At 35.2% G+C, this 26,963-nt stretch overlaps 2 long non-coding RNA genes across 3 annotated transcripts; one reads left to right on the top strand and one right to left on the bottom strand.

Moving 5' to 3' along the window:
- Positions 1 to 1,357: 1,357 nt before the first annotated feature.
- On the bottom strand, positions 1,358 to 19,093 carry LOC127472481 (uncharacterized). Its single transcript, XR_007905020.1, has 3 exons — positions 18,696 to 19,093; positions 9,266 to 9,321; positions 1,358 to 1,411 (listed from the first exon to the last, which is right to left on the bottom strand). It is a non-coding gene; the product is annotated as an uncharacterized LOC127472481 (long non-coding RNA).
- On the top strand, positions 10,639 to 26,963 carry LOC127472479 (uncharacterized). Of its 2 annotated transcripts, XR_007905017.1 has the most exons (5): positions 10,639 to 10,734; positions 14,412 to 14,610; positions 15,166 to 15,288; positions 24,684 to 24,815; positions 26,783 to 26,963. It is a non-coding gene; the product is annotated as an uncharacterized LOC127472479 (long non-coding RNA). The 2 variants fall into 2 exon arrangements; XR_007905018.1 differs by lacking the exon at positions 24,684 to 24,815.

Here is a 26,963-nt window from a genome sequence, read left to right on the forward strand (position 1 = left end):
AAACCTAGTATGGGTCATGGGACATGGTCAATGGACCACCCACATGCCACTAGACGGTCCGGTTGTACCTGTCACACTAGGGATACCTACTCTTTGTCCACTCTGGAGAAAAGAGAAGTTAACACCAGCAGAGATGCGATCACGGGAGAAAAGAGAAGTTAGTAATGACATTAATGACCTGGAACTAACAGATTGGCATGAGCCATCAGCAGGAGTTAAATTCGGATGGGCACTAGAATCTTTGTTTGCCCCAATTTCAACATATCGAAATAGAGAAATGTTGTTCAAATTGATGAGCCAGACCGAAAGGTTAGCAGCAGTCACTAAGAAAGGATTTAAAGATCTAAATTTACAATTACAAGCCACCTCTAGAATGACCATACAAAACCGCATGGCATTAGACCTGATATTACTCAAAGAACATGGAGTTTGCGGTTACCTGCATGCAAAGGATGAGCATTGTTGTGTACACATCCCAAATGTCACTCAAGAAGTAGAGAAAGATATTAATCAATTAGAACAAATTGACGAGAATGTTCATAAACTGCAGAAAGAAGCGGAACACAATTGGATAGGACAATTATTCAGCTCCCTAGGTCTCCATGTGTCAGGATGGATATCTTCTGTTATCCAGTACGGAATATTGATTGTAATAATTGTTGTCATAGCCATAACTGTTTACAAGTGTCTTTTAGGAATGATTGTAAAAGAAGGTCAACATACGAGACGCATCATGAAAGCTATAACAAGAAAAGAAGTAATCTCACCGCAAAATGGATCACCTCCCATCCATCAAGAAACTGCAACCTGAAGATTGCTGTATTTGAGCATCCTTGCAAGCAAAGCCTGAAGAATGCTCAAAAGGGGGGACTGTTGCAAAGCAGTTTAAATTTAGTAGTAGAATGGCTAAGGCTTAAGTAAAAGGGTAGGCCTAGAAAGCAACACATTACAGTAGTGAGTTAAGCAGCAGCCTTGTTCGTGGGAATAGAATGTACTGAAGAAGTAGAAACAATAATCAAAAGATGTAGTCAAGCATGTACGTAACGATTTGTACCTTAGATGTGGTAAGGGTCTGTTAAACAGTTTCTAGGGGGGTAGGACAACCTAAGCAGATTTATGATTAAAGTAGATGATTGTTAATTGTTATAAACTACTGCACCTGGGTTGCTATAGAAACTGTAATTGTTTTAGCCGTGAGAATACATGTAAACTTGTTTGTGTATAAAAGTTGAACTGAGAACGAGGGTCGTCGGAATCCTGACTTGGGGCGTTAGCCCGCAGGTTCCCGGGGCCCCGAATAAAGCACCCATAAACCGGCACTCTGTTGGTTTGTGTCTTTGTTTACGGGCAACAGTTCCATTTCCTTAGGAAGCCTGTTCCAAGTCACATTTGAGCAGTTCTGGAATCTGTTCTGTTAAAGGAAAGGGCCCAATAACAGGGGAACACAACACAAATGAGCAAATGAAGAAATCTACACATGCAGGCACACACAAACATATATACAGACTGCTTTTCATTGGGTTCTACCCAAAGATATGGCAGAATTTCGACCAACAATGATATAATCAAATCCTGAGATAAAATTTGACCACATTTTAAGTCCTTGTAAATGTTCTCTTCACTGACAAACAAACAAAACCCCATGTCAAAATGCTGTGAAACCAGAAAATTCAGAGGCAATTCTGTACTTAAACTTTGCTGTCCATGTAATGAGTAGTTTGAAATCTTTGTATCAGTTCATATCAAGGAGTTAATAAGAATTTTATCTTCAAGTACAGTTGAAAGCAATTTTTCTCACAAAAATAGTTCCATTTAAGTAATTTGGATGAATAAAGCCTGCAGCATCAGACCCTTAAAATGTGAACTTTTGTACCACTAAGCTCATTGAGAAAGTTATAATATTCCTTTGAAAACAATATTAACTGTTTTCCTTTTTTTCTCAATAATATAATGAAGTTCTTGTGTCTGTCATAATGCACCCACTCTTTTAAGCGTCTTTGTGAGTAAAGGGCAGAGGCACTAACTCAGTACAGAGCAGGAATGCTTTACAGGATATTTCCAGATAGTGGAAAATGGCTCCAGTGTGCCTACTAAGAATGCTATGTTAACGAGAGAATCAATAGATGTAAACACACTTGCTTTCTTCACGTGATTTTCACTAGCCTTTCCATGCAGGAGCAAATATACCTATGGTGAATATTTACTTATCTTTCTTTTCCATATGAATTATTTGTCTGCCCTTGGTCTCGACTTCATCTTGGGAAAGGATTGTGTTAAGCAAAACAAAAAAGATAAGATAATATTCATCTCTGCTTGGCAACAGCAGCAAAACTAGTGAAAAATGCATTCGTCTTTGTCCATAGAGCAGTTGCAAGAACAAAACATATTTATGTTTTTCCTATGTATGTTAATAAGCCCAGGATGAAAAAATGTATTTCTTTGTCCCTGATGCTAGAAATGGCAAAGAAAAAATTACAGAAATCCCAGTGTTGCTTGCAGTAGGCAGCAATGATTGAAAAAAAAATTTAAAAAACGCAAGAATTTTTTATATTTTATTTATAAGATCACACAGTATTTGGGATATTATTAACTGCATCATTCTGGCAGCATTAAATCTCAATATTATTTAAATTACTTTGAACTCAGCATGCAATTATGCCTCAAATTTTAAGAAGCACCTGACCATATGCCAGCAGCCAAGAGATCTCGAAAAATTTAAGTAAAATTTTACTGAGTCAAGATTTCAGTGTTCTGTAATTGCTCCTTTCAATATGGTTTTTGATTGTGCTGCAGATTGGTTGACTTGACGTACTCTGACTGTATTGTAATTGCACTTGCAATACTTTATTAATCAGTTATATTAAATCATTATATTTTAATTCTAATTCTTTACTTATTTGTAATATAATTGAATTACTTCAAGATAAAATTGCTATTCAGCCAGAGTTACACATAGAAGGACCAGGAAGCCTGTAGTACTTCTTTTATATTCAAATTACCTGGAGGTCAAATGAGTCCCTGTCTTAATGGATTTTGTGTTTTTACAGGTTTGTAAAGAAAGAATACATGATTTCTTGTAACAGTCCTAAAGCATATGTTCTACACGTTAAAAACACCATGAGTAGCATTTTACAGCTTCTCAAGATGTTAGAGATCTTTGTTCCACCTGTCATGTCTCAAAAGTCATACCTCCCTTCAACTTCCCCAGCACCAGCCTCTCCTGACTAATTATTGTCCTTGAATGGAAAGCCGATGTATTTTAAAAAACAAAAAAGCTCTTCATCCAGTTACTGGGTCTCCTAAGTCATACTTGTGTAGTCTGTTTTCCAGGAGGTAATTTCTGGTGATATTTTTCCGCTAAGGCCACTCTGCCTTTAAAAATCTGAAAACACAATAGGAGGGATCTCTAACAGGAAGAATGTGACTGTACTCAAAATCTATTTCATGGAAGAAATTTGTTAATTTAGTTTTGTTTTCCGTGGAAACTAATGGAGATCTTCATGAGACTTCCATGAGACAATATCTCGACAGGATAAATTGGACTATAAGCACCTTGTGGTACCAAGGTATCATGATCTGAGTCTACTGGAATCTAATAACCTTCAAGCTTTGAGTCAGCCAGAGGTGTGCAAGCTCCATCTTGGAAGACACATAGGTAACAGTAGTGTTGTTCTGTGCCCAAGCTGACATATCTTGCTAAGCACTGCAATGTCTGTTAGTTTCTGGGGTAAAAGTTGATTTGTGCTGGTGAACTCAGGCTGCTTTTTTGAGAGATAAGAGCCATTGAAAGAACTGTCAATCATGTGAATGACCCAAATTGTATTCATACCCTGTGTCTTTTTCAAACCATTTAATCACCTTCCATTAATTAAGATCTGTATTAGAACTGCAATTAGAAAAAATGGGAAAATTATGAAGGCAGAAACATTTGACAATTAACTAGTCTTAGACATTTGAGAATATTTTTCCTCCTATCATCAACAATTAAGAAATTATTTACATGTCAGACATCATGATATCGGCTTAACAGGCTGGAGAACTTGGTATCGTGGTCTCCTGGAGATGCTCTGAGGACGACTTTGAAAAAGTCAGTCTGAAGAGCCTTATTTGCCACATCAGATGCAAGGGGCAACTGAGTAACTCAGTGTAGTTGATGAAAGACATCTGTATTTTTCTTCATGATTATTTTAAGGAGAAGTCTTTGACAAAAAGCATAAAATCTACTGCTTATCACAATACAGATATTTTTTACTTTGCACAGTAATTTTAATTTTCATTGCAACTGTACAAAACATGTCCAGAGAAGGCACAGAAAATTGGATGCTTTCAGGAAGAAACAGACTGACTGCATGTGTGCACTACGCCATTGATGTGGCAACAGCACAGATACTTCAGCATAGCTCTAACAATATTTCCAGGTTTTTGAAAATTACATACTATTTTATATATTCCTAAAATTCTCTGGGATGAATTTCACAGACACAAAGGCCTCAGAAAGTTTGGTCTGTGAAAGCACTAAATCAAAGAGGGAAGACACCACATATTAATGGTCATAATCAGGTCCTAAGTATGGGAGGGTGGTGTGTATTTTTATTTCAGACTTTAAGCCAGTGCTCAATACACATTCCATTAAATCTATAATTCCATTAAATCTAGATGAGATCTAGAAGGTGGATAATATTTCTGTAAGACCTTTTTTTTATTCTTTTTTTTTTTCTTTTTGGGCTGGGAATATCAAGGTTCTTTCTATGTATCACAAGTGTGATTAAGGGCAGCATGAGTCCTGTTTGTACCAGAGGGGAAGTACAAGTATTTTGGCTAGACAGAAATGGAAAAATCAATTCTATCCAGAATTGGAAATACAATTAGAGTTGGTTTCTTTTCTGTTCTACCTTACTGTTTCTCTAGAGTGTATGAATGTTTGTCTGTAATAGTATAAAAAAAAAAAAAGGTGGGAAATTATAATTCTGATTGTGTTCTACCTTACAAATGTTTCTAGCTTACAAATATTTGACTTTTTTTTTTGCTTTGAGTTGGAACAAACACTTAAACCAGAGAACTACTTATAGTTCTGGCTGATTGAAAGAAAAGTGTAGAAAGGCAAACAAACATAACTTACACAAAAAATGTTATGATAGTATATATTCTAATATTGGAAAATTCTGTCCAAATATTATGGGCTAATGGCTTGCTGGACTTTTACGTACTTTGTTTGTTTGTTTTGTTTGTTTTTTTTTTAGTTAGTAAGGTTTCTAAGAATATTAATTTGTTTGGTAAAATGATACTATTGAATATTGCTAAAGAAAAAGAAAAAAGTTTATTGCACAAGGATCTTCCTCAATCTATTATCTAGATTTTTTTGTTTCTTTGTTTTCACTAATTTTTATTAACAATTATGGATTTCATAAAGATTTTTTTTCATTTTAAGCCTTTGAACTGAAAACAGAAATGCTGACACAATGTAATTAACAGAGGAAACAAAAGAGGTGTAATAATAATAAAGTTACATAATCTTCTGAAGTAATGTCCTATTCAACTAAGAAACCTAGTATGACAAGGAGGAGAAAACTTTGAGTCTTAGTAGGTAGAGCCATGATTTTCTTTTTTTTCACGGTATTTTAATTTGAAAAGACAATATATTTTCTGTTTCTTAGCCAAAGTAAATCAGTAGTGTTATAAATTTAAAAGGTAAAAGGAGTGTTGAAGATTACTCATCATATTTCCAATGGATCTGAAATCTTCTGAAACTTGTAAATTGAAAATGCTGTCAAGTCAGAAAGCACCTTAGTTAATAACAGTCATAGAGTCAAATTCATCAAACAAGATGATAATTTGATTAAAAATACAAAAGATTTTATTTCTTGCTTAATGAATAGGAGGTCAGTGCTGGCTGTCATAATGGCAAACAGTTTGTTCTTAGGACTCTTGGAATTTTATCAGGGCAACACTTTCAAAGACAAAAATACTGAACGAGTATGAACCAGTTATGACCCACAGTTTGAGCTTAGATATATGAAGGAGCAATTTACACTGAAACTGCTTAGGACTCTAAGGATGAATTTGTCCCTCTGTGTGCAACTCCAGGTGAAATATGCTGTAGCTCTGTGCATCTTTATTTTAAAATTTGTGGGGATGATTTAATGCTTTGAAGTTCCAGTTTCTCTGATGGGGTTTTCTTTCTGCTTTCTCTGTATTTATTGTGTGCATGTGCTAGCTGGACCCAACCACTACAAAGGTAAATTGGCTGATTGACAGCTCCTTCAAGAACAGATTAAAGCACCAAGATAGAGCATTATCTAAACCCCAGTATTAACAAGAATGAAAATGCAATGCCACTTGCAAAACTAAACCTGAAGTTACTGTGTTCATATTGCTACAGTTTATTCCTTTTTATTTGTGGTAATAAGCAGCTGATTTGGAGAGTGTATAATTTGTGGGGAAAGGAACGGAAATCAAGATGAAATTTTGATTTACTATAAATACATGTAAGCTACTTGAATGGCTGACATATCACACAGAGAATATTCTGAGTTGGAAGGGATCAACAAGGATCATCAAGTCCAACTCCCAAGAGAATATCCTGTATAGGGATTGAACCCATTACCTTGGCATTATTAGCATCCTGCTTTAACCAACTGAACTAATACCTTATTTCAGTACATTAGTAGTGTTCAAAACCCAAAATATTTGACCTTTTATGTATATTAGTATGTGATCATTATCCCTATGAGAAATAATAGCATCTAAGGAAATATCCCTTCCTATTTCTGTTTCATTTGCTTTTCATCCCTTTGACATAGCTATAATTATAGCTTCCCCATATTGTCTCTGAAAACTGCTTCAGAGACAAGTAATGTGACCATTTGGCAATGTAATGCACAGAAATGTAGGTAACTTAATAGCAAAACGAAGTGTCTGTGAGCATTTGTAAAAATCTAATGTTGTGCTGATCAAACATTTCTGCATCCATTTTAATTTGTTTTGCAAATGCTTACAGGTTTATGTGTACTCAAATGTTTAGGAAATTACTGGGGTTTGTAAGTACACATATTTATACGCTAGCTGGTTGTGCAGAAATGGCAGTACTTGCTTGTATTTATTAAAGATTTTTCTGTTTAAAAAGACTAGTGTATTGACTGGCAACATAAAAGAAGGTGGGAGTCTCAGTAACTAGTCTGAAGTGGAAACATAATATTTTCAAACAATTGTGAATGGTGTATAAGGATCATTCCAAGCAATTTATGCATAATACAGCTAGCATGCTAATTGAGCATTGGAATAATACGGTTAATTTTGATATTGATTTGACTTTGATATTCAATAGCTGTATGCCTGGCAAAGGTGGAATCAAGACAGATTCTGAGGAATTTGTCTTTTTGTCAGTTTTTGGTCTTCTCATATAATCTAAAATGTTTTCAGGTGACAATGGTGGGTTTTTTTTTCTTTTTCTTTTTTGAATAGAGAATATTTTGGTAATAAAAACAGGTGGGCTGTAGTAAAGCTTTTCATCCTTGTGTTTGATCTTTGATCCAGGGGTGTTTTTTGCTAGTATGCCATCATAACAGAGCTGTTTGGAATACCAATAAGCAGTAAGTTTTCTGAAATACATTATTTTCCAGGACACATTAATTGGGAAGTTTCTAAGACTCAAGAGAAATTATCTCAAACAAAGTTGGTACCTGAAATCTGTCCTACAACCTAATGACTGTCCATATGCAGGATAACACAGTTACTCTGGGAAAAAAAAAAAAAGAAAAAAAGAAAAAATTGACCTGAAAAGACTAGACTTTTAAAAGATATAAAGACAAAATGAAGGGCTTTTGTGTTTACAGGTTGAGAGAAAGACTTGGTTTATTTTTATTTTAAATATAGAACCTAATTGTCCTTTCAATGTCCTGGTTGTTTCTGAGGTGGCTTCAAAAGCATTTATAAGAGCAGTAAGGAAAAAGTCTGGAAATGCTGATATTTTAGTCGCACCATATATATTTCATAACACTTTGAAATATAATTGGCTACTATAAGTTTTCCTTGCAAGTGGTATGAAAAGCTGTTTGCATCTGAATTAATCTGTCCAAATCCGACTAACTGGAACAGGTTTTCAGCATATTTAAATCCCTGCTTTAATGTAGCTATGCAGACTAGGACCTCTGAGGGCTGTATAATGGTTTATCTGGTATGATTCATGTGATGGGTGTTTTCTGTATAACACTCATATATGAATATGTTTTTGTTTCAAATTTTAAGAGGTTATTTTTTAACTTGGTTGAGCAGCTAGAATGCTTCTTCAGCTAATGATATATTTGGTGTGCTATTTGCTTTTTAAATTGGATGCAGATTTTTGGCTTGGCTAAGTTGCTTAGACTCTAAAGTAAACAGTTTTCTCATAAAAATCTAAATCAGCTAACTTTGTGTGTATTTCTGTGGTTTTAAGAACAGGCAATATATTTAGCTCATCTTATATATACATATTATATATATATATATATATATATACTTAGAAATATGTTGTACACTTTCATGTGTGTATTTTGGATAAATATTTGGATCACATCCTAGCCATTCAGAAAAAGATGTTTATGTTACAGCCTTGTTTACATTAACATTGAATATGTTCAGAAGAAAGATTGTAGGACAGTAATTTTACTTGCTGTCTAGGAAAGAGTTAATATGGTTTGGCTTGATCTTGATTAAAACCTCTTTGCTATATTGGTGCTAGACCTAGATGACTCCTTAATGACCTTATAGTGTCATTTATTGCATGTATTTGTCTGACAGGCTGCTACTCCATCTACTTATGTTTATTATAGACATTGATGATATGCAGCCCTCAGCAGTCTCAAAATTACAAAACTTCTTTCTTTCCTCTCGGTGCTGCACAGGTTTTCTTTCAGTCCCTAGTCCTGACATGCAACAAACAACCACCTCCACCTTTACCTACACCGAATCCATAGTGTTAAAGCTTCAAGTCTTGCTAAATTTAATCCTTGTTACTTTAAATGCATTTCAGGATATTTGGGTTAGAAGTGGTCTACCAGAAAGGGAAAAAAAGAAAAGAAAAATGCCTGCATTCTCATGAATGAGACACTTGTTGCCTGATTTCCAGAACAATCTTTCACATCCAAAAGACATACATAGCCCAAGCAAACTGAAAAGATCCCCCACAAGCACTGATGTTTAAACAAACTAGCTCAAGTAAATGATTGATTTGATATTCAGCCAACTCATTGTTTCAGTGTTGAGAGAGAACATATATTGCCTGCCCTACCTTGGATCTATGATGAAAGATGCTGGTGACACAACCTCGGGTACGATCGTGTAGCCCTAGTTGGGAGAACAGAAGTTTACTATCTGTGTAGAAACTCAAAGTTAAGGCAGCTGCCTGGAAGATATAGTTCATAAAGTCAAACAAAACGAACTCAAAAAACCAAACATGCACCTTACAGAACATCTACTGAATATTACTTATTCAGTCTGAAGTCCTTCAGGTTTACTACAAGTTTTTGTTCAGCTGCATAAAATGCCATTCCATCAACACCCAATGCTATTTAATTTATAAACACATTAGTAGGCTTGTTAATAATAGTTTTAACCAACTATATCTATGGCACTTAAAAAATACTAACCATTTCAAGGCTGTCATCAACTGGATTTTTAGTAAAGTAGGTGGATTACAGGTAACTGTCAGGTGTTTTGAGAAAATAAATGTACTTTTTAAAGTCCAGTTTTCTCACTCTGATGAAATTTATGTTCCATGTAGCCTGTAGGCACAAGAACTTCATTGTTCTGTAGAAAACTGGCTTGCCATATTCTCTTTTTTTTTCCTTTTCCTGAATGAATGCAATTGACCATATTTAATGTAGCTTTTGGCCACAAATGTTGGGATAAATATCTTTTACTTTTGCACTACAGAACTGTAACACACTTCATCTATGAGGACCCACCAAAGAAAACAATTACAGCTACTGAGAAAAGTACATCAAAGTTCTGTGTAGTAGCTGTGAGCACTGTCTTGTTCTGTGGAGCTCAGTTGCTCTTCAAAGTTCACAGTAGATTTATATTTGTTGTAACTTATTAGTATTTTCCTGCTACAGATTTCTCAAGAACATTTTTCCTCTAAAAGAAATGCTCAGTATGGTCTAGGAACAGACTGTTTGTAGACATGTTTAATAACAATTTATTAAAACTTCATTATTGAACCCTCATGTACTTTGAGTATGTCAATTATGTGATAATTATTCTTATATTTCAGGGTTGTTTATTTATTTTATTTTTTCAAGCAATTCTTACAACTTGCTATTTTTCTATATCAAATTGCTCTACTCATCTTCCTAAAGGTCCCAGGTTTTGTAAATTGATTTATGTGGTAACCTTGAAACAAGGAGAGACATTAATAGACCGTTCCATTTTAATGAATGGCTTGTCAAGTACTGCTTGACTACTTCAGTGGCCAGAAACTCTCTTCCTCCAGGCACCGTTTAGAAGTGCAAGGCTTCAGGCTCTTGGTCACATCTGTGTCTCGCCTCATTTAATATTCAACAGCTGTCAGGAACAACATTGGTTTGAAGGACTCATTTAATTAGTATCACCTGTGATATTTCCAAACCCCTCTCTTAAAGTTGCTTTTAACATTTTAGATTCAAGGAGGAAGACCTGGCATGGCTTGGAGATATTGGAACTTACTGAGTGCGTGCTGTCAGCTCTCTGGGTCAGAAATGCATGAGGAACTCTGTTAATGTAAGCACGGGAAGAACTTATCCAGGTCCTTCAAAGACAAATGTCTCCTTATCTGCTTGATAATTCCTGAAATATGGCTGCTTTCTTTTCTTCAGCCTTTTCATTTATTATGCCATTCTCCTGGTGACTTGGCTCCCAGAAGGGAGTTGCGTGTTGTGAGTGGCTCTGGAGAGCAGCTCCATAAAGCTTAATCATTCCCTGAGAACCACTCTCCTCAAGTAATGCAGTGAGACTTTGAATCACTTAAAAATCCAGATTTGAGCTGAGTGTCATCAATAATCATGGATTCATTTCCTATCACAGTTTTTGTGGGTGTGTGTGGGGGGGGTAGGTGTTTGTTTGTTTGGGGGATTTTGTGTGGGTTTCGTTGTTGTTGTTGTTGGGTTTTTTTAGGGATTGCTTGGGGCTTTCATTTCTCCCTGCAAGAGCTAAAGGTTACAGTGCTTGTTATACCCTGCTGTAGAAGGCGGTGGTAGAACTCTGGCTGCAGCATCTGAACATTTCAGAAAATAGTACCTAAATATGAATTAGAATTATTTCTAGTTTCCAATCTTGTTCTTGATGGAAATCATTGTTAAAATAAAACACAAAAAACTTGGAATCCTTGCACACATCAGTATTGCTGTCCTGCACTTACTGGTTCATTCTTAACCTTGTGGTTGTTGGTGCATGAAATGTTCCTGAGCCCTTTTTGACAATCATAATTTGTTTGCTTCTCTTTCTGTATCATTTGAGTATCTGATTTTTAGTCAATGCTGTTGTTTCCAGGGCCATCTGTCTGGCAGACTTGATCTGAAAAGAATATTGAAATTATTTGCATGTCGCACAATTGTCTGTAATGTCTACTCTTTTTTTCTGAAACATTCTGAAAATATGAGCTGCATGCATACAAAAATTATTAAATGCAGATATAGAGAGAATATAGAGAGTTGTCACTAAAATAAACTAATAAAATCAAATAAACTCCTGTCATCAGAGAAAAGTGAGCTGAGTTTTAGTATCCTGGAACGTGGTCCCTAATAACAAATTGCACTTATTAGTCAGGTTTTCATGAGTTGTTTTTAGAGTGTCATACACGGTCAAGTGATCCTTGTATTTTATTTTCATTATTATTGTAGTTTTTACTATTATTATTTTAGTGTGAGTCCACTCTAGCAGATTTTGTATGCCCATACCTACAGTTAGTTTTAGCTGGAGTCCTACTTTGTTTTAAAGTAGACATTAAATTCAGACAAATACACATAGTTGTGGCAGTGAAGAAGTTCTTCAATTGCACAGAAATGGATTCTGAAATGGAGAAGCTGGATTTACCCGTTGCTTGGAAAATAAGCAGCGGTTATTCATAAAGAAATTTCTCAGAGCTGTAGTTCTGCAACAATAATTGACAATAACTATATCTTTTGTAAATCAGAGTATCTCCATTTTAGTCATTATGTAGCATCGACTGTCACCAGTGCTAGCAACATAGAATCATAGAATCACAGAGTCATTAAGACTGGAAAAGACCTCTAAGATCATCAAGACCAACCATTAATGTAACTCTGCCATCTTCACCACTAAACCATATCCCCAAGTGCCTCATCTACACATTTTTTAGTACTTACAGGGATAGTTATTCCACCACTTCCCTGAGATCTTTGTTCCAATGCCCGATCAGCCTTTCAGCAAAAAATTTTTTCTAATATCTAATCTAAACCTCCCCTGAAACAATATGAGGCCATTTTGTCTGGTTCTGTCTCTTATTACATCAGAGAAGAGACACCAAGCTTTCTACAACCTCCTTTCAGGTTGTAGATGATAAGGTCCCCTCTGAGTCACTTTCTCTTCAGGCTAAACACACCCAGCTCCCTCAGCCACCCTTCACAAGACTTGTTCTCTAGTCCTTTCACTAGCTTCACTACCCTTGGTCTTAAACATCACCTAAGGTATGTTATAATACATAATTATACTTTGGTACAGCATCAGCAGTGTGTAAAGAATTCCTTAGGGAATATTTGCCTAGGCCTCTCACACATAGGCACAAAAAATTCACCATATGCACATGTAAAAGCATTTATATGCATGATAAGTCAAGTCTAAAGGCCAGAGTGAACGAACTGAATTTTTAAGAGGAACCCAGAACTTATGCATTTACAGAATTCCCTTCACAAGTGTTTCATGCATGCAAGTTAGAAGTTATTTGACCAAATCTGATCCAATAGAGTTAATGGAAGGTATCCTAAATAAACTGAGATACTGGTGTGATGTGTCCCAGTGGTTGTTGATGCCACTGTCTACAGTGGGCTTGCATGCATATTGGATGGTGTTTTCACATCTGCCTACATGTCTGCTCAAGTGATCTGTTGGGTAATGGTAATGTCTCTAAGGATAGCTGAAATGTGTCTAATAAGAACAAGTGTAGAAGGTTTTACTCAGGTAAATGCTCATTTTTCCTTCAATAGAAGTTCTTATCTACATGAAGTCCAAAGAATTTGCCTAAAAAATAATTGGCAGACGTATCCCAGAAATGTGACTGAGATATTGCATGTAATTTTGATGATATATAATAAATAAAAAAGACAGGAAAAGAACAGTATGAATAAATTTAATCTTTTGTGCATGGCTCTTGAGTTCCTAACTCTAGTGATTTATTTGCAATTCCTGCTAGGCTGATGCATTGCTACTATATTATTTTTGTTAAAATGTGTGGCTTATAATGCTGTTACTGATATCTCCCTTTTTGCATTCAGCAAAAGGGATGCGCTTGCTCAAAGCTTCACTGGCATTGGGCATATTATGTTAGTCACTTGGGAAGTATTTCATGCACTCATAACACTTTATCAGCACGAAAGGAAGCACAGAGAATCAAAACAAAAGATTTCATACAGAGCAATAGAAAACAAGACGTGCGCTGTAGAATATTCATGAAAGGCTTGCAGTAGAGCCAAGAGGTATCTGAAGATAGAAGGTATTGTGATAGCATACACATTTCTCAGTCTTTAAAACTGCATAAGCCCTCAGGTACAATTATTCATAGTCTTGCACAGTCTCATTTAGTAGTCTTGAAGTATTAAACACTTGTTTATAGAAGGCAGAACTCCCTGGGCTTCATTGATTGTTCTTCTGATGCCTTGAGGACAGTGCTAACCACTTACATTAGTAATACTTGCAACTCTGTAAAAGACAGCTGCATATTTTCTGTGACACACAGCTGTAGGAAACAAAATATCGTTGATGAAAACAAGTTAGAAGAACTAAGAGTTTATTGTAGCCCACGTGATGGCTTCAGCTTTGATTCAGCAGTGTTTGAGGCACAGGAGAACAATTTATAAGCTTTAGCAGAGCCAAATTGCAATGGTGCAAATTGGTGTAGGAGTCTTTTACGTGTCTTATTTCATTGACATCTAAAGTAAATAAAAATGAAAAAATATAGGAGGGGATTATAACAAAATACACATGCTAATATTCACTTACTAAATTCTGCTTAAATCTCAAAGCTAATTTAATCCAATCACTTTTTAACTATACTGTCTTGTTCCAACTTTCAAATACAATGACTTTTTAATATAACTTGCACTGTTCTGTATCCAAAGTTGGATTTACTCATGTAGTTTGTTCAATCAGAACCAACATATTTTATAATTAAGCCTCACACCTGCACAGTCTCTATATTAAAGTATTAATAAGTCTATTTTAAGCTTTCACAGAATCATTTAGGATGGAAAAAAACCTCGAAGAGCATCGAGTCCAATCTTTGACTGACTGATCACCACCCTGTCAACTAAACCATAGAACTAAGTGCTGTGTCCAGTCATTTCTTGAACACCTCCATAGACAAAAGCTGGCTGGGAGTTGCTGATCATGCTCATGGGCAGACTGGGTATCATTTAGAAGGTGGTGAGTGTTTGTATTTTGCATCACTTGTTTCTAAGGTTTTGTTCATATCTCTCTCTCTCTTTTTTATTATATATTATTAGCATTATTAGTATGTCTTATTTGTTTCAGTTATTAAATTTTTCTTATCTCAACCCATGAGTTTTACTTTTTCTTTCTGATTCTCCTACCCATCCCATTAAGGGGATTGCCCAGGAGGTGGAGGACTGAATGAGCAGCTTTGTGGTTCTATAGTACCAGGAGCTCCCTTTAACATATACAACCATGCAAAACTTTCTCCATGGGAAAACAATCTTGTGGTGCATAGTATATAATTCTACATCTGATAAATTGAGTGTCCTCTTTTTTTGCTTCAACTTAGTATTGGCCTCCATCCTAAGCTTAAAAGTAATTAGTTTTTAGAAGTTAACAATAATATAGATTTTTTCCTTGTATTAAGTGTTTCCCAGGAGAGGAATTGTCTCCTTTTATCCTACTCCACCCTCAGTAAGCCAGTTAGCAATAGATGAGGTATAGTAGGTGAGCAAACTGACCTGAGATTCATTGCATTTCCACCAGTGTGAACACTATGGAAATCCTGATGCAGATTGGCCTCACTGATTTTTGCTGTTGACAAAGTGAGAGAAAACGCATGTCATAAGAGACCTGAGCTGCTCTGAGGAAGCTGAAATGCATTTGAGGGTGAGTTGAACCACTCTGCAAGCTCCACTGGTGAACAGTTCTAGGACCTGGATATATTGAATAGTTCTGGGATGACTATAGGGAGTCTTCAGAGAAAACACAATCAGCTATGTGTAGACACCTAACTTCAGGTCTCTTAATTTGAAGCAGTCACATCCACATCTAAAACCTTTTTGTGGGCCAAAAAAAGGCAAACGCAAAGAGCAAGGATGAATTTATACGAGAATGAGGCTGCAGAGAATTTCCAGATCTTTTTCCTAAGAGGGACAGGGCAAATTTCTTGGTGTGTGAACCTTCTTTTCTCCTGAAGCCCAGTAGAAAAGCTGATGCAACAGCAACAAACATTTACCAGCTAAACAGTTAATTAAGCTAATATAGCTGTTTCAATAGCAAGGAAGATATATCCAAACATAAACAAATCAACAGGAATTTCTGACATTTTTAAATCAAGGAAATACTGACTAAGAGGATGGAAAGACTGAGGGAACTGAAGGCTAACACTAGTCCAAGAGGTTGCTACTGTAAATACGTTTGCCTAAACTGACTGTTTGCTTACAGATTAAGAAACTTAATGCGTTGTCCTTAGTAAGTTGAAGTTTGAACATTTCTACTGTCAAAATGGTTATACTTTATAAATATTTTTTTTAAGTTCTAATTTTTAGATAACTTTCTCCTGCCTGCTGGTCAAAGGCTTGCAGAAAGGCCTAATGTCAAACGTCCTTCTTAATTGACAGTATTTTCTCACTGCCTCACCATCCAGTATAAAATGTTATGTACAGGAACTGCTGATTCTTAACCACAAGCTCTACACATTGGTGTAAACTTCCCATTTTTCATCTCCATGGGCTGCTTTACAGAGCAGGAATAGGATTTTTATTTGACAGCCAAAAAGTCATGGGATGGTGTGGGAAATACTCGTAAATGCAGTCAACCAGTTAAATACAAAAACAATTGTACATGCACTTTGTCAGATTTGAAAAAAAAATAGTATAAACATTTGTGTGTACTTTTGCACACTGATCATCGTGCCATTTTTCCTGTTTGATTGCTCATTTGCTCTCCCTAGTTTTACACATCAGCTTTGGACTAGAGGAGAATATGTATGTTTTCTGAAGCAGTTTGATAAGTCTGCAAGAACCTATGGAAGGCCAAGTTCTCACAATTTCTACACTTGCCACTAGTGAGTCAAAGGTTGATCCCAACAGCATATCACTTAAAAATCAGAACAGAAAGCTACTGATACGCTTTTTCTTTGAAAACCACAGTCCAAAAATGTGCTTTTAAGTGGAACTAGGCTCTATTTAAAACTTGAAACTGTACTGGTCTCTAAATGCCTGTGTGGTAAATGCCTCCTAGTAAAAATTGCTGTGTTGCTTATGTTGTAATTTGATCCTTAAGTGGGTTATGCAAAAAAAAAAAAAAAAGAATATGGCTGAGAAAGAAAATACATCTCTAATGATAACAATATACTATCACAACTCTTTAGCACTGACCCACTTCATCTATGTCCCTTCTAGCAGGAAGAGAGAATTGGAAAAAATATTTTTGAGAAATAAAACAAATAAGCGCTGTAGAAATTGTATAGCAGGAGAAAAGTAGTCTTTAAAGGAGACAAAAGGAAGTCAGAAAGTTGAGTCAGAATAGAAACCAGGATTAGTACTCTCTGTGGCACTAATCTTATGTTCAGGATATATCTTATAATTATGAAGGGTTTGGGTTAAAAGAAAACTTTAAGGAAGGATAAAAAGCTATAATATTGGGAGAGAAGGAAAAGATTAAGTTGTTCACCTCAAAGAAGAAAAAACTCAGTATGCAAACACCTTTGTAGGTGTGTAAAAATGTTCATTTAATTTTAGCATAAAATATCTCAGTATTTTTTCAATTTTTTTTTAATGGGCTCTTTAGGGAACAGAGCAAACAGTGTAATGGGGAGGTTTATGACAAGTGTTACTACACTTGCAAATGTTTATTGATTAAACATGGAACTTGCAAATATACAACCAATCATCAGTTACAGAAATAAAAATTCAGTTACCTTGTACAATTTGCCCTGTAGCCAGTCTACCTATATTATACACTGTATCCTTTCTCCATGATCTTGAAATATCAGTGTTTTTGTAATTGGAAATTATAATTCACAGCTAGGAAATGCCCTTATCATTGATGCGTCTATCATGCAAGATTGTTTTTCAAAAGAAAAAAATTAATAATGCAAGACCCCTGCTTTCCCTCAATACAAAAACCTGTCAACCTTTGCACAGATAAAACTCTGCTTTTAGGTGTTCACTGTTTTTAAGGATTTCACCTTAACAGAAATAGAAACAGTAACAGAAAAGAGAGATCAAGGTAATGTAGTAAATAAAATCTACAAGGTTTTATTTATACTTGCTAATGCCATATTTTGGTTTAAAATATTTAATGAGCTTGTGTTTATCTTAGTAACACAGTCTATGAAATTTTTTTAGTGCTTGTGAATAATAAAATAATATATGTTGTAGAATGGTGGTTCCCAAACAGTGATCATCACCAGTGACCAAGAGTTATGTCCCAAAACCATGTCTCCCCTTACGGTTTTATGGTTTAAGGGTTTATTGACAAGAATGTATTTGGACACTGAAAAATGTTTATGGTATAGTTATGACTGAGAAATTTAGAAAATATTATTTGGGATGATTTATTCACCCTACAATCTTGTAATGTGTGTTAGAATCGTAATAAACACCCTACTTTCAAGTTGTTTTCAAATCTGGTTCTTGATTTTTAAATTTTTTTTCTTCAAAAAAAGGACTTAAAGGTCTGAAATCTGAGAAATACATACTAGGAATTTCCTATCAAACTGCATGGACTGACCTTTATCAAAATATCAACATTTAATATTTTTCATATGTCAAACAATCTAGCTGTCTCATCTAATAGGATCTTGTGTGGCAATTTGTACAAGATACAGGTACAATAAAAATGAGACTTAGGAATGAAAAGGTTGTCAATATAAATTACAACATTATTGAATTGCAGTGTACCGAGCTGCTAAAATATCATAAAGTTATAGACTAATAAACTGAGAATGATACATAAGATCCCATAGATCTTAACTTTGAAAGAGGCAAAAAAAAAAAGACAGAAAAGAGTTGTGGTATGTATATTCTTCATAAAGTGTGTTTTTCCCAGAAACTGTGTGCATTACTTTACCTACTTGTTACCATTCAGAGAACACCACACTAAAAATATGAACTTATTTGTTTAATTTCTTTTTATAGTTAGACAGTTCTAGTAGAATTTGTTTACTTGTCTGCAGGGTTGGGGTGGTTTTTAGAGTTTCATCACGAAAACAAGTAAAAGACAGTCATAAGTGATATATGTGTTTACAATAACTGTTGGTATTATGCTATTGAAAGCAAAATATTCACCTTGTGTACTTGGCAAATTATACATTTTCAATGTCCTTTCCTTGATCTGCAAATGGCAGAAAATCTGATGGTGTTATCCAAAAGCAAAAGTGAGAAAACACTGGCTTCACTGGTGTATGTCAATGCTGAATGTTTAACATGGAGAATATAAAGAAATGAAAAAATCAGTGCTTCATCATGAGGTGGAGACCCATGACATTAAGAAAGGTGAAGACTTGATGTTTGCACTGGGCAGAATGTGTCAGGGAGGCCAGGAAACAGTGGAATACAAAAAGGTGGTCTGATGTGTTTTCTTGAAATGTTGCAGGATTAGACTGTAAGGATATGAAATGCACAGGGAAATAAAGCCTCAGATCAATACCAGGCCGTATCACTTAATGGACCAAAGCAAAAATATCTTCAGAGACCAAACCTAGGTACCTTGCTGAGCTCAGATAGAGAAAAAAACCCAGCTTCCAGAAAATATGCTTTTTCTATCATCTTCTCAAAAAACCTTTTCGGAAAGGTCCGCTACTGAAGTAACTATTGCAGTAGAGTTTCTGATCCAGAAACGGACTGAACCTTCAATACAGAAAATCGAGAATCTGGTGAGCATCCTTTTAAGACTTTCAGTGTTGAAGCCATACATGCACACCAGAAATTAGATTAATGAGAGAAAAATAACTACCAGGAACTCCTGAAAGGAATTAGAAAATCTGTGCAGGGCTTGTGCCAACCTGTAGAAATCAGTAATGCAAACAGAACAGTTCTCTGTGATTTTTCAACCTCACAGACTAGAGATGTTATTCAATACCTCACTGATGAGTAGGAGGAATTTCAGAGAACATCTGAAGGAGATTTGTGTCTCACCAGTTTTCTAATGAAAATGGATGAGAAACTTGCAAGTTTTCACAAACTTCTCTTGAGTCTCTGCCAGTTTTCAGAACACAGCACTATAGTAATTGCACTGAGCACTGAGATTGATGTCAGGATTAAAGGTTATGAGCTATGAGGGCAGGCTGAGAGTTTAGATCCATAAGGTCTGAGAACGAAGCCTGTTGAAATGCTGCATTGAATGCTAACTTGAAGCTTTGGGAGGGGGACTTGTTTTTTTCCAGTATAACTGTGCTAATTGCACAAGTGAGTGTGAATAGCAATTACAGGAAAAGCAATTTAGGATAGGTACCAGAAATCACTTTTTCCATGCAGATAGTCTGTAGGTATGAACTGTTACAAGGATGGAGAAAAAATAGAATCACTAAAAAAACCCAACTCACACACAAAACTGATGTCATACAGAACTGGACTATTGCTTATTCATTAGCTATGGATGTGGGGCCAATTGTTGTTCTAAGCCAAGTTGGCTGTATATTGCTTTAGCAGTTCTAAGCAGAATTAAACCTGTTCTGACTAACTGGGGATTTATCCCACATGGGAGAAATCTCTGAGCAGTGTAAAGCTGTCATTGCAATAACCTGGCAAAGGAAATACTTATTGGAAATGTGCTGGGGCAGGAAGGACCATGCTTGGAACATACCATGTTCCAGTCATCCCTGCCAATATAATTGCCTCTAAGGGGTTCTACCATCTGGTGCAAGCTACAGAAAGCCTGAGGCTATTTTAACTCATACTGGGATTTAACCTATGAGCAGGAGAGCACTTAACTGGCTTTAAGCCCATTTTACCTTCTATTCTACATTAAGCAGAGTATTTCTGTAATTATGAAATCTACTTAAAATCCATTGCAGTTCAATTAGTTAATATTGACTAGATTCTGACATAGGTGGGAAATAGATCTTGGAACTGAATGAACTTCTGTGTTCTCTGTTTTTCATGCAAATACTCTTAATAAGAAGAAAAACAGGCAAATGTCAAATGCACAAGTAAAATGTTCTCAGAACAGGTTATTTTTTTTTTTGGAATGTTTCCATTAAGTCAATTAGAAAGTTTAACTTGCTGAAACACATCCAAGCGTAATGACAGAAATACCTAAATAAATAGAAGGTGTGCATATGCAATTCAATAGGAATGATATATAGATACAGACCTGTCATCACTCCCTCACTACATAATTTTACCTATTCCACACCTGTGGAATGTGGTAGCAGTGAAAGAGATAGCCAGGTTTAATGTTACAGCTGTACATATCTGTGTCCTTTGGAACCCTTTTTTAAAATTCATTTATTATTCTTCAATCAATGCTCTTGCAAGTCTCCTATACTGTCAATTTATCATGACAGTATATTCCAATTCTGTTCTATGCAAAAAGAGTCAAGCACATCTTATTGAAAGTCAGACATCACCTAAAAATAATATAACTATAGTTCATAATCATAATAACATTTGGTTTATTTCCAGTTATAAACAAACCTTTATTCTTTTCCTGCTTTTAATGGATGAAGAGATAAGTAGCTGTGGAATGATATTGAGGCTTTTTTCCTTTGGCTTATTACTTCTGAGGTGGATTTTTTTCTTTTGTTTTGGTTTTGTTTGTTTTGGTGGTTTTGTTTGTGTTGGTTGTGGTTTTTTGTTTTGGGTTTTTTCTGGGGATGGGTAAAACATTGTGGAGTAACCATCCTCTTGGTTTCCATGATTTCTTGTGACTGCCGGAGCTTGATTGCCTTAAATCCCCTTGATGTTACTATGAACTGACCACTGCAGCTAAACTGTACAACCGCTCAAGAAATAGATACTTGGACAATGAATCATACTTTTCAGAATGCCTTGGTACCACTGTTATCTCATAGCTGCAATTAGAATTTGTATTGTTAATGATTATTAGTGTCATTGTGTTGCCAGTAAGCTCGTTGATTAGAAGACAAAATCTGTATACATGCATTGTGGAGCTTATATAGGCACCATTCCAATCAGGATAGTTCAGAGGTTTTTTTACCCTTGCAGAAAACAGATCTTCAGAGCTGCTCATGTGACTCGTACGTACAGTCCCTTTGGCAAAAGTAGTTTTCTTAGTTTACTTTAAAGTATTGCAATTTTTTCTTACACACAATTTTCCACAAGAAGCAGTGACTATATATGAATGTAAAAAGAGTAAACTAACAGTGAATATACTAAGAGGCTCAATTTTAACAAATGGAGCTTTTTCAGATGTTATAAAAAATCTAAAATAAAAATGAGACTTACATACTACAATGTAATTAATCTTTTTAAACATTCATGTGTCCTCTCATGCCATTTTTATCATAATGGGAACATCTTTTATTAGAATAAATGAGCATAAAACTACAGTTATTGGAAAGATTTTTTTCCCAAGTAAGTCCAATCCAATTTAAGAACAGAAACTATCTTATATTAAACAGAACAGGCAATAGATTGTGCCACTGGGAACTGTAAAAACATCAGGATTTAATTAAGACTAAAAAGTATTGTTACAGATTTTAGCAAGAGTATAATAGAAGCTCAGAGGTGCAGATGCATTTTTTGAGCCTGAGCAATACCTACAGTACCAGTATCAAATTCTAGTGAGCAACAAAAATGTGTCAATGAGATACATAGGTATATTTATTGACCTCATCTGTTTATTGACTTACTACTCATGAAGTTTGATAAGGCAATCACTAGATTCATAAAAGCAGTATCAAGCCTATAAAATATGGACTTCCTCTCTAGAAAACAGATAAGGCAGAATAACTGTTTAGAATGGTGATCCACTCGTAAAATAACTGTAAAATGGAGAAGGACAGAAGAAGAGACAAATAACAAAGAGAAAATGAGTATTAAATAAAAAATTAACATTGCTCTTCCAGCTGATAGGTTACGAATTGACTGATAGTCAGGTTTGTCCAGTAAACACTCATGAGTTGTTATGATCGACTAAGACTAGTGGTTGAAGGTTGTGTCCTCTTTTCACCCCATAGAAAAGGAAATTAGAAAATGGTCATTATAAATTCACATAACAGTGTACAACGTGATATGTGCTTTTACGTTCAGACAAGTCATTAGCATTGTAAGTCTATTGGCATGACATGTAAAAACATTGCCAAAGTCAACAAACAGCATAGTGAGTGCCTGTCAAATACCAAATCACTTCTGCTCCCAGAAGTATTCTCAGGTTCTTATCCCATGAGTTCATTTTGCATCATTGCCCATATATGGTCCAGTAGCACTTTGCTACATAGTATTTTGGGCCGGTTGGGCTGCCTAATACCTTCTTTCACAGGATTACTTTGCTTCCCACAAGCAGCATTTTATCATGATTTACAATATTTAGAGGAATGAAAATACCCCTCAAATAATTGGCAGCCTAAACAGAACATAAAAATCAACATGATTACATTTATGAATGTTGAAACTTAATTGTCTTCTTTACATTATCCCATAGAATGTCATTTTTAGATAGGGTTACTCCCAGCCAATTCACAGTTTCCCATACATTGTACTATTGCCAAGCATTCACTGATATACACATTCTGAGCAACTTTGGGGAATTCAGAAGTAATACTCTTAATGCACAATTGCAAATGAAAAAGATTAAATGATTTTAACTCACAGAAATGAATCCTAAGTAGGGCTAAACAAACAGTATGTTTGCTGATATTTATCAAAACCCATAGTTGAGTAGAACTGAAAGTGATTTTTTTGCTATCATTTCAATTAATCTGATTTTTGAATTGCTGAATTTTGATCTCTCCTATATGAAGGGAAATTTCGTAAAAGCAATTTCAAATACACTTCTGGAAGATTTCACTTGAAATCGTTTTTTCGTGCTGTTATTTGTGGGGGAAAAAGCCCTCAGTTCAATGAACTGAAAATTAGTTTGTGAACACTTTCCTGTTATCAAAACTTTCAGTTTTTTCCCACTGAAAAATTACATTCTAGTTTTTCGTATTATTTTATATTCTTTTCCCCAATTCCAAACTTTTCTATTAATAGATTTCATTCTCCTCAGTTTGTCTGCATTTAACAAAATCGAAGGAGGGATATCAATATAAACAATTACACAGGGTGTGCAAATGTTTTGTACTCTAGAAGTAGCACAGAGGCATTCAGATAACCATCCAAACATCTGTTGTCTTCTCATGGTTTTGGCAGTGCAGACATACTGGTTTCAGAGGGGACACAGTAGTAAGGTTAGTTAGACTCTGCAAAACTGAATTAACAAACATGCTTTTAGAGAGGTTAATTTAGTTAGACAGAGGACCAGACATATATAAATATACTGCTTTCCTTCTTCAGCCAGCCCGATCCTGGCTAATTGCAAGGACTCTGTACAGGGTATTTCATCATGATGCCCAAAAGTGGCAAATCAGGATTTCTTTTTCACTTCCATGTACATTAGGTTTCTTTCCCACATACACTTTTCATCTGCTTCTCAGTACATTCATGTTGTTTTTAAAAAGTAATTGGTCCCAAGACTGATTTTGTGGTCAAAAAGCACATTTTGCAATGCAGCAGTTCTTTCTGCAGCACAAGAAACACTGTATATATCAGAAAACAGAACTCAGCCTAATCATCACCTGACTTTCATTTTGTGGGATTTTATATAGAGAGAAAATGGATCTTTAAATTTATAAATTTTAAGAAGGAGGAACTAGGACTCTCATTAATGAGTCCAGCATAAGTAATCTCACATCATGTGGTGGTGCAGTATTAAAATTCAAGTTATTTGCGTCTAATTCCTTGCTTTTTTCATGTTAAGAACTCGAAATCATTGCAAATCTGAGCGCTTTTTCTCCAAATGATTCAGTAAGATATATTTACTTTATTATACAATTGAAGTAACTTAACTTTGCACGATGCATATATGGTACAATTAGACAATGTCATGTATTATTTCCACTTACATATTAATTCATCATCAGCTTCAAGTTTTCTTAAGGAATCACCACAAGAAGTTTTTCAAGTCCCTTCTCAAATATTCTGTGTCTGTAATCCCATAATAATTTCTTTTGGCACCATAGTAGAGTGCCAAAAAATTGCAAGTTTCATACTAATAGGTTTTATGGCAATGTCATCTGCCTGTTCAACTAGGCAGTCTGCTATTTTTGTCAGGATCCTTCTGGGGAATGGTATTTATGGAATCGAAAGGGTTCTCCCTTATGGCTGTATCATAAGCACAGGTTAGAAGAGATCACACAGCCTCTGTGCACTTCTGAAGCGTGCTTAGACCCTTACTTGTCTCAGGTACAGTTTTCCTTTGTGTTTTCATAGATTTTCCCCCAAACACAGAATGTTGCACTACCTGTTCTTACCAAATCACACCTGCAGCTATTCTCTTGTCTCATTTTCAAAAATCTCTTATCTGTTATTGAATAGCTATCTTATTTTGCCTCATCTATCACATAATACGAAAGCTGGCAAAACTGTTTGTTAAGGGGTCTTTCTGTCACTGAGCAAAGACCAGTGAAAGGGATCAGGAAAATTCTACTATAATTCCACGATGCTGCTGAACACGATGTGTTTACTATACTGACAAACCGTCAGTGTATTCATCCAAGCGAATGCAAGATTTGTTTGACTAGCTTCTCTGTCCTTTGCTTACTTTAACCTAAATATTTAATGTTCTGGGATTTGTAGATATGGGGCTCAGTGCCAAGTTTAACAATGCCAAAACTGTGGATAAGAATTATTACAAAGCCATGGAAAGCTCTGTGTATAAAACAATGTCAGGATCAGTTGCAGTAATCAATGAATTTTTTTCTCTTTTTGCTTCAGTACTCAGTCTGGCATCTGCTCTATCCTCTAGCAGAGGATTGTTGTTTGAAGATGATCACTATATGTTCATTGTTATTTGAAAATCTATATTGCTGCACACAATTGCATATTTACATGTAATTGGTTTACACTACTATCATTCTGCTTTCTCCAATTGGCTTATTTTAAATTACAAAAACTACTAGCATTCAGTGTTGTTGCTAAAAACCTGTAAATGTAAACATGCATCTAAACCAATTTTTAAAAAACACCTCCTCCTGACTCATAAAACTAATATGTTCCTATGGGATATTATAGGCTTGTACATGAAAATTGTAGAGACACTTGTCCAGGAATGATAGAAAGGAAGAAAAATCTGTCCTGCTTTCATCTCCTCATTTGCCATTTGCTTTCCACAATCTTCCCTGTGCTTTTTCATCTTCACAATTCACAGAGAAAGATGATGCAATACTTACCTAGCTTTGAAAGTACTAATAGTTTACTAGATTTTTGTGCAACATGGACTCCTAATGCAACTTTTACTTTCAGAAAATCTCTGAAAAGAAGAATCAAACTGTAACAGTAGAACTTAGGAGGAAGTGGGAACTCTGGACTAAAATTAGCCTTCCCCAACAAAAAGCTAGATTTATAAGATAAAATATAAGTAATACATTAGTGCAAATATTAGTTGTCTAAATGGCTTCATGTTCTGTGCTATATAATTAGATATTCCTGTCTCCTCATTCTTGGGTCTGGTGAAAATCTGAGAAGCAGTGAATACAGAAAGGCACTGTGGAAAGCTATACTAGGAAATGACCTCTGACTGAGTCATTCTGGATTTGGGAATTTCTCCAAAACATGGATATGTATATGCACCATTTCTGGCACTTAATCTCATTCCTACAGGAGAAAGAACAAGTCCTACTGAACTCAACAAAAAAATTTTACATTGTTAAACCTTCTTTTGCTTCCATTTCTGCTTTGGAAATATTCTAATAAGGATGCCATGATTCAGGCTATGTGTAATTTTATTATTATACAGAGAAAAAAACAAACACTCATTTCCTATTTAAAAAATTCATTCAGTTATTGTGCAAGAATACTGTGTTTTCTTTATTTCTTAGGTACTTATAATCCTTGACTTACGTATGAGGAAAACTGTTAGTATGTCAAGAGTATTAAAGTCATCATGGCTGTATTGTAGAAGATATGAATAGAAAAGGCCTTGTCCCAGCCTAGCTCCTTCCATTTACAGAATTGTTTTTATGCTATTGGCAAAAGGAATGTAGATAATGCAGTGACATCTGAACAAATTGACAAATGCAATACTGATGAACCTTTTTAAGTTTTAGCAATTTTTTAGTCAAAAGTTATAAAATCGCAGATATTAGACCATCTATATTTATTAAAACTCTTTCAATGTCTTGACTTTGTGCAATTTTCTATTCTTTTTACAGATGTTGTCATAGAAATGAAAAAAGAAAACATCTGAATCTCAGATATTGGGTAAATTCAAGATAACAATGTGCAATTCTGACCTCATTAATATTTGGAACTTTGGTCAAGTATGCATACCATATGCCTCCATCTCCAGCATCCCACTTCAGTGGAAAGAAAAAACCCATCAAATTACCACTG

This window comes from Manacus candei, unplaced genomic scaffold (genome assembly GCF_025592945.1).
Source record: "Manacus candei isolate 608988 ecotype Guabito, Panama unplaced genomic scaffold, ASM2559294v1 h1tg000028l, whole genome shotgun sequence".
Taxonomy (NCBI): Eukaryota; Metazoa; Chordata; class Aves; order Passeriformes; family Pipridae; genus Manacus; species Manacus candei.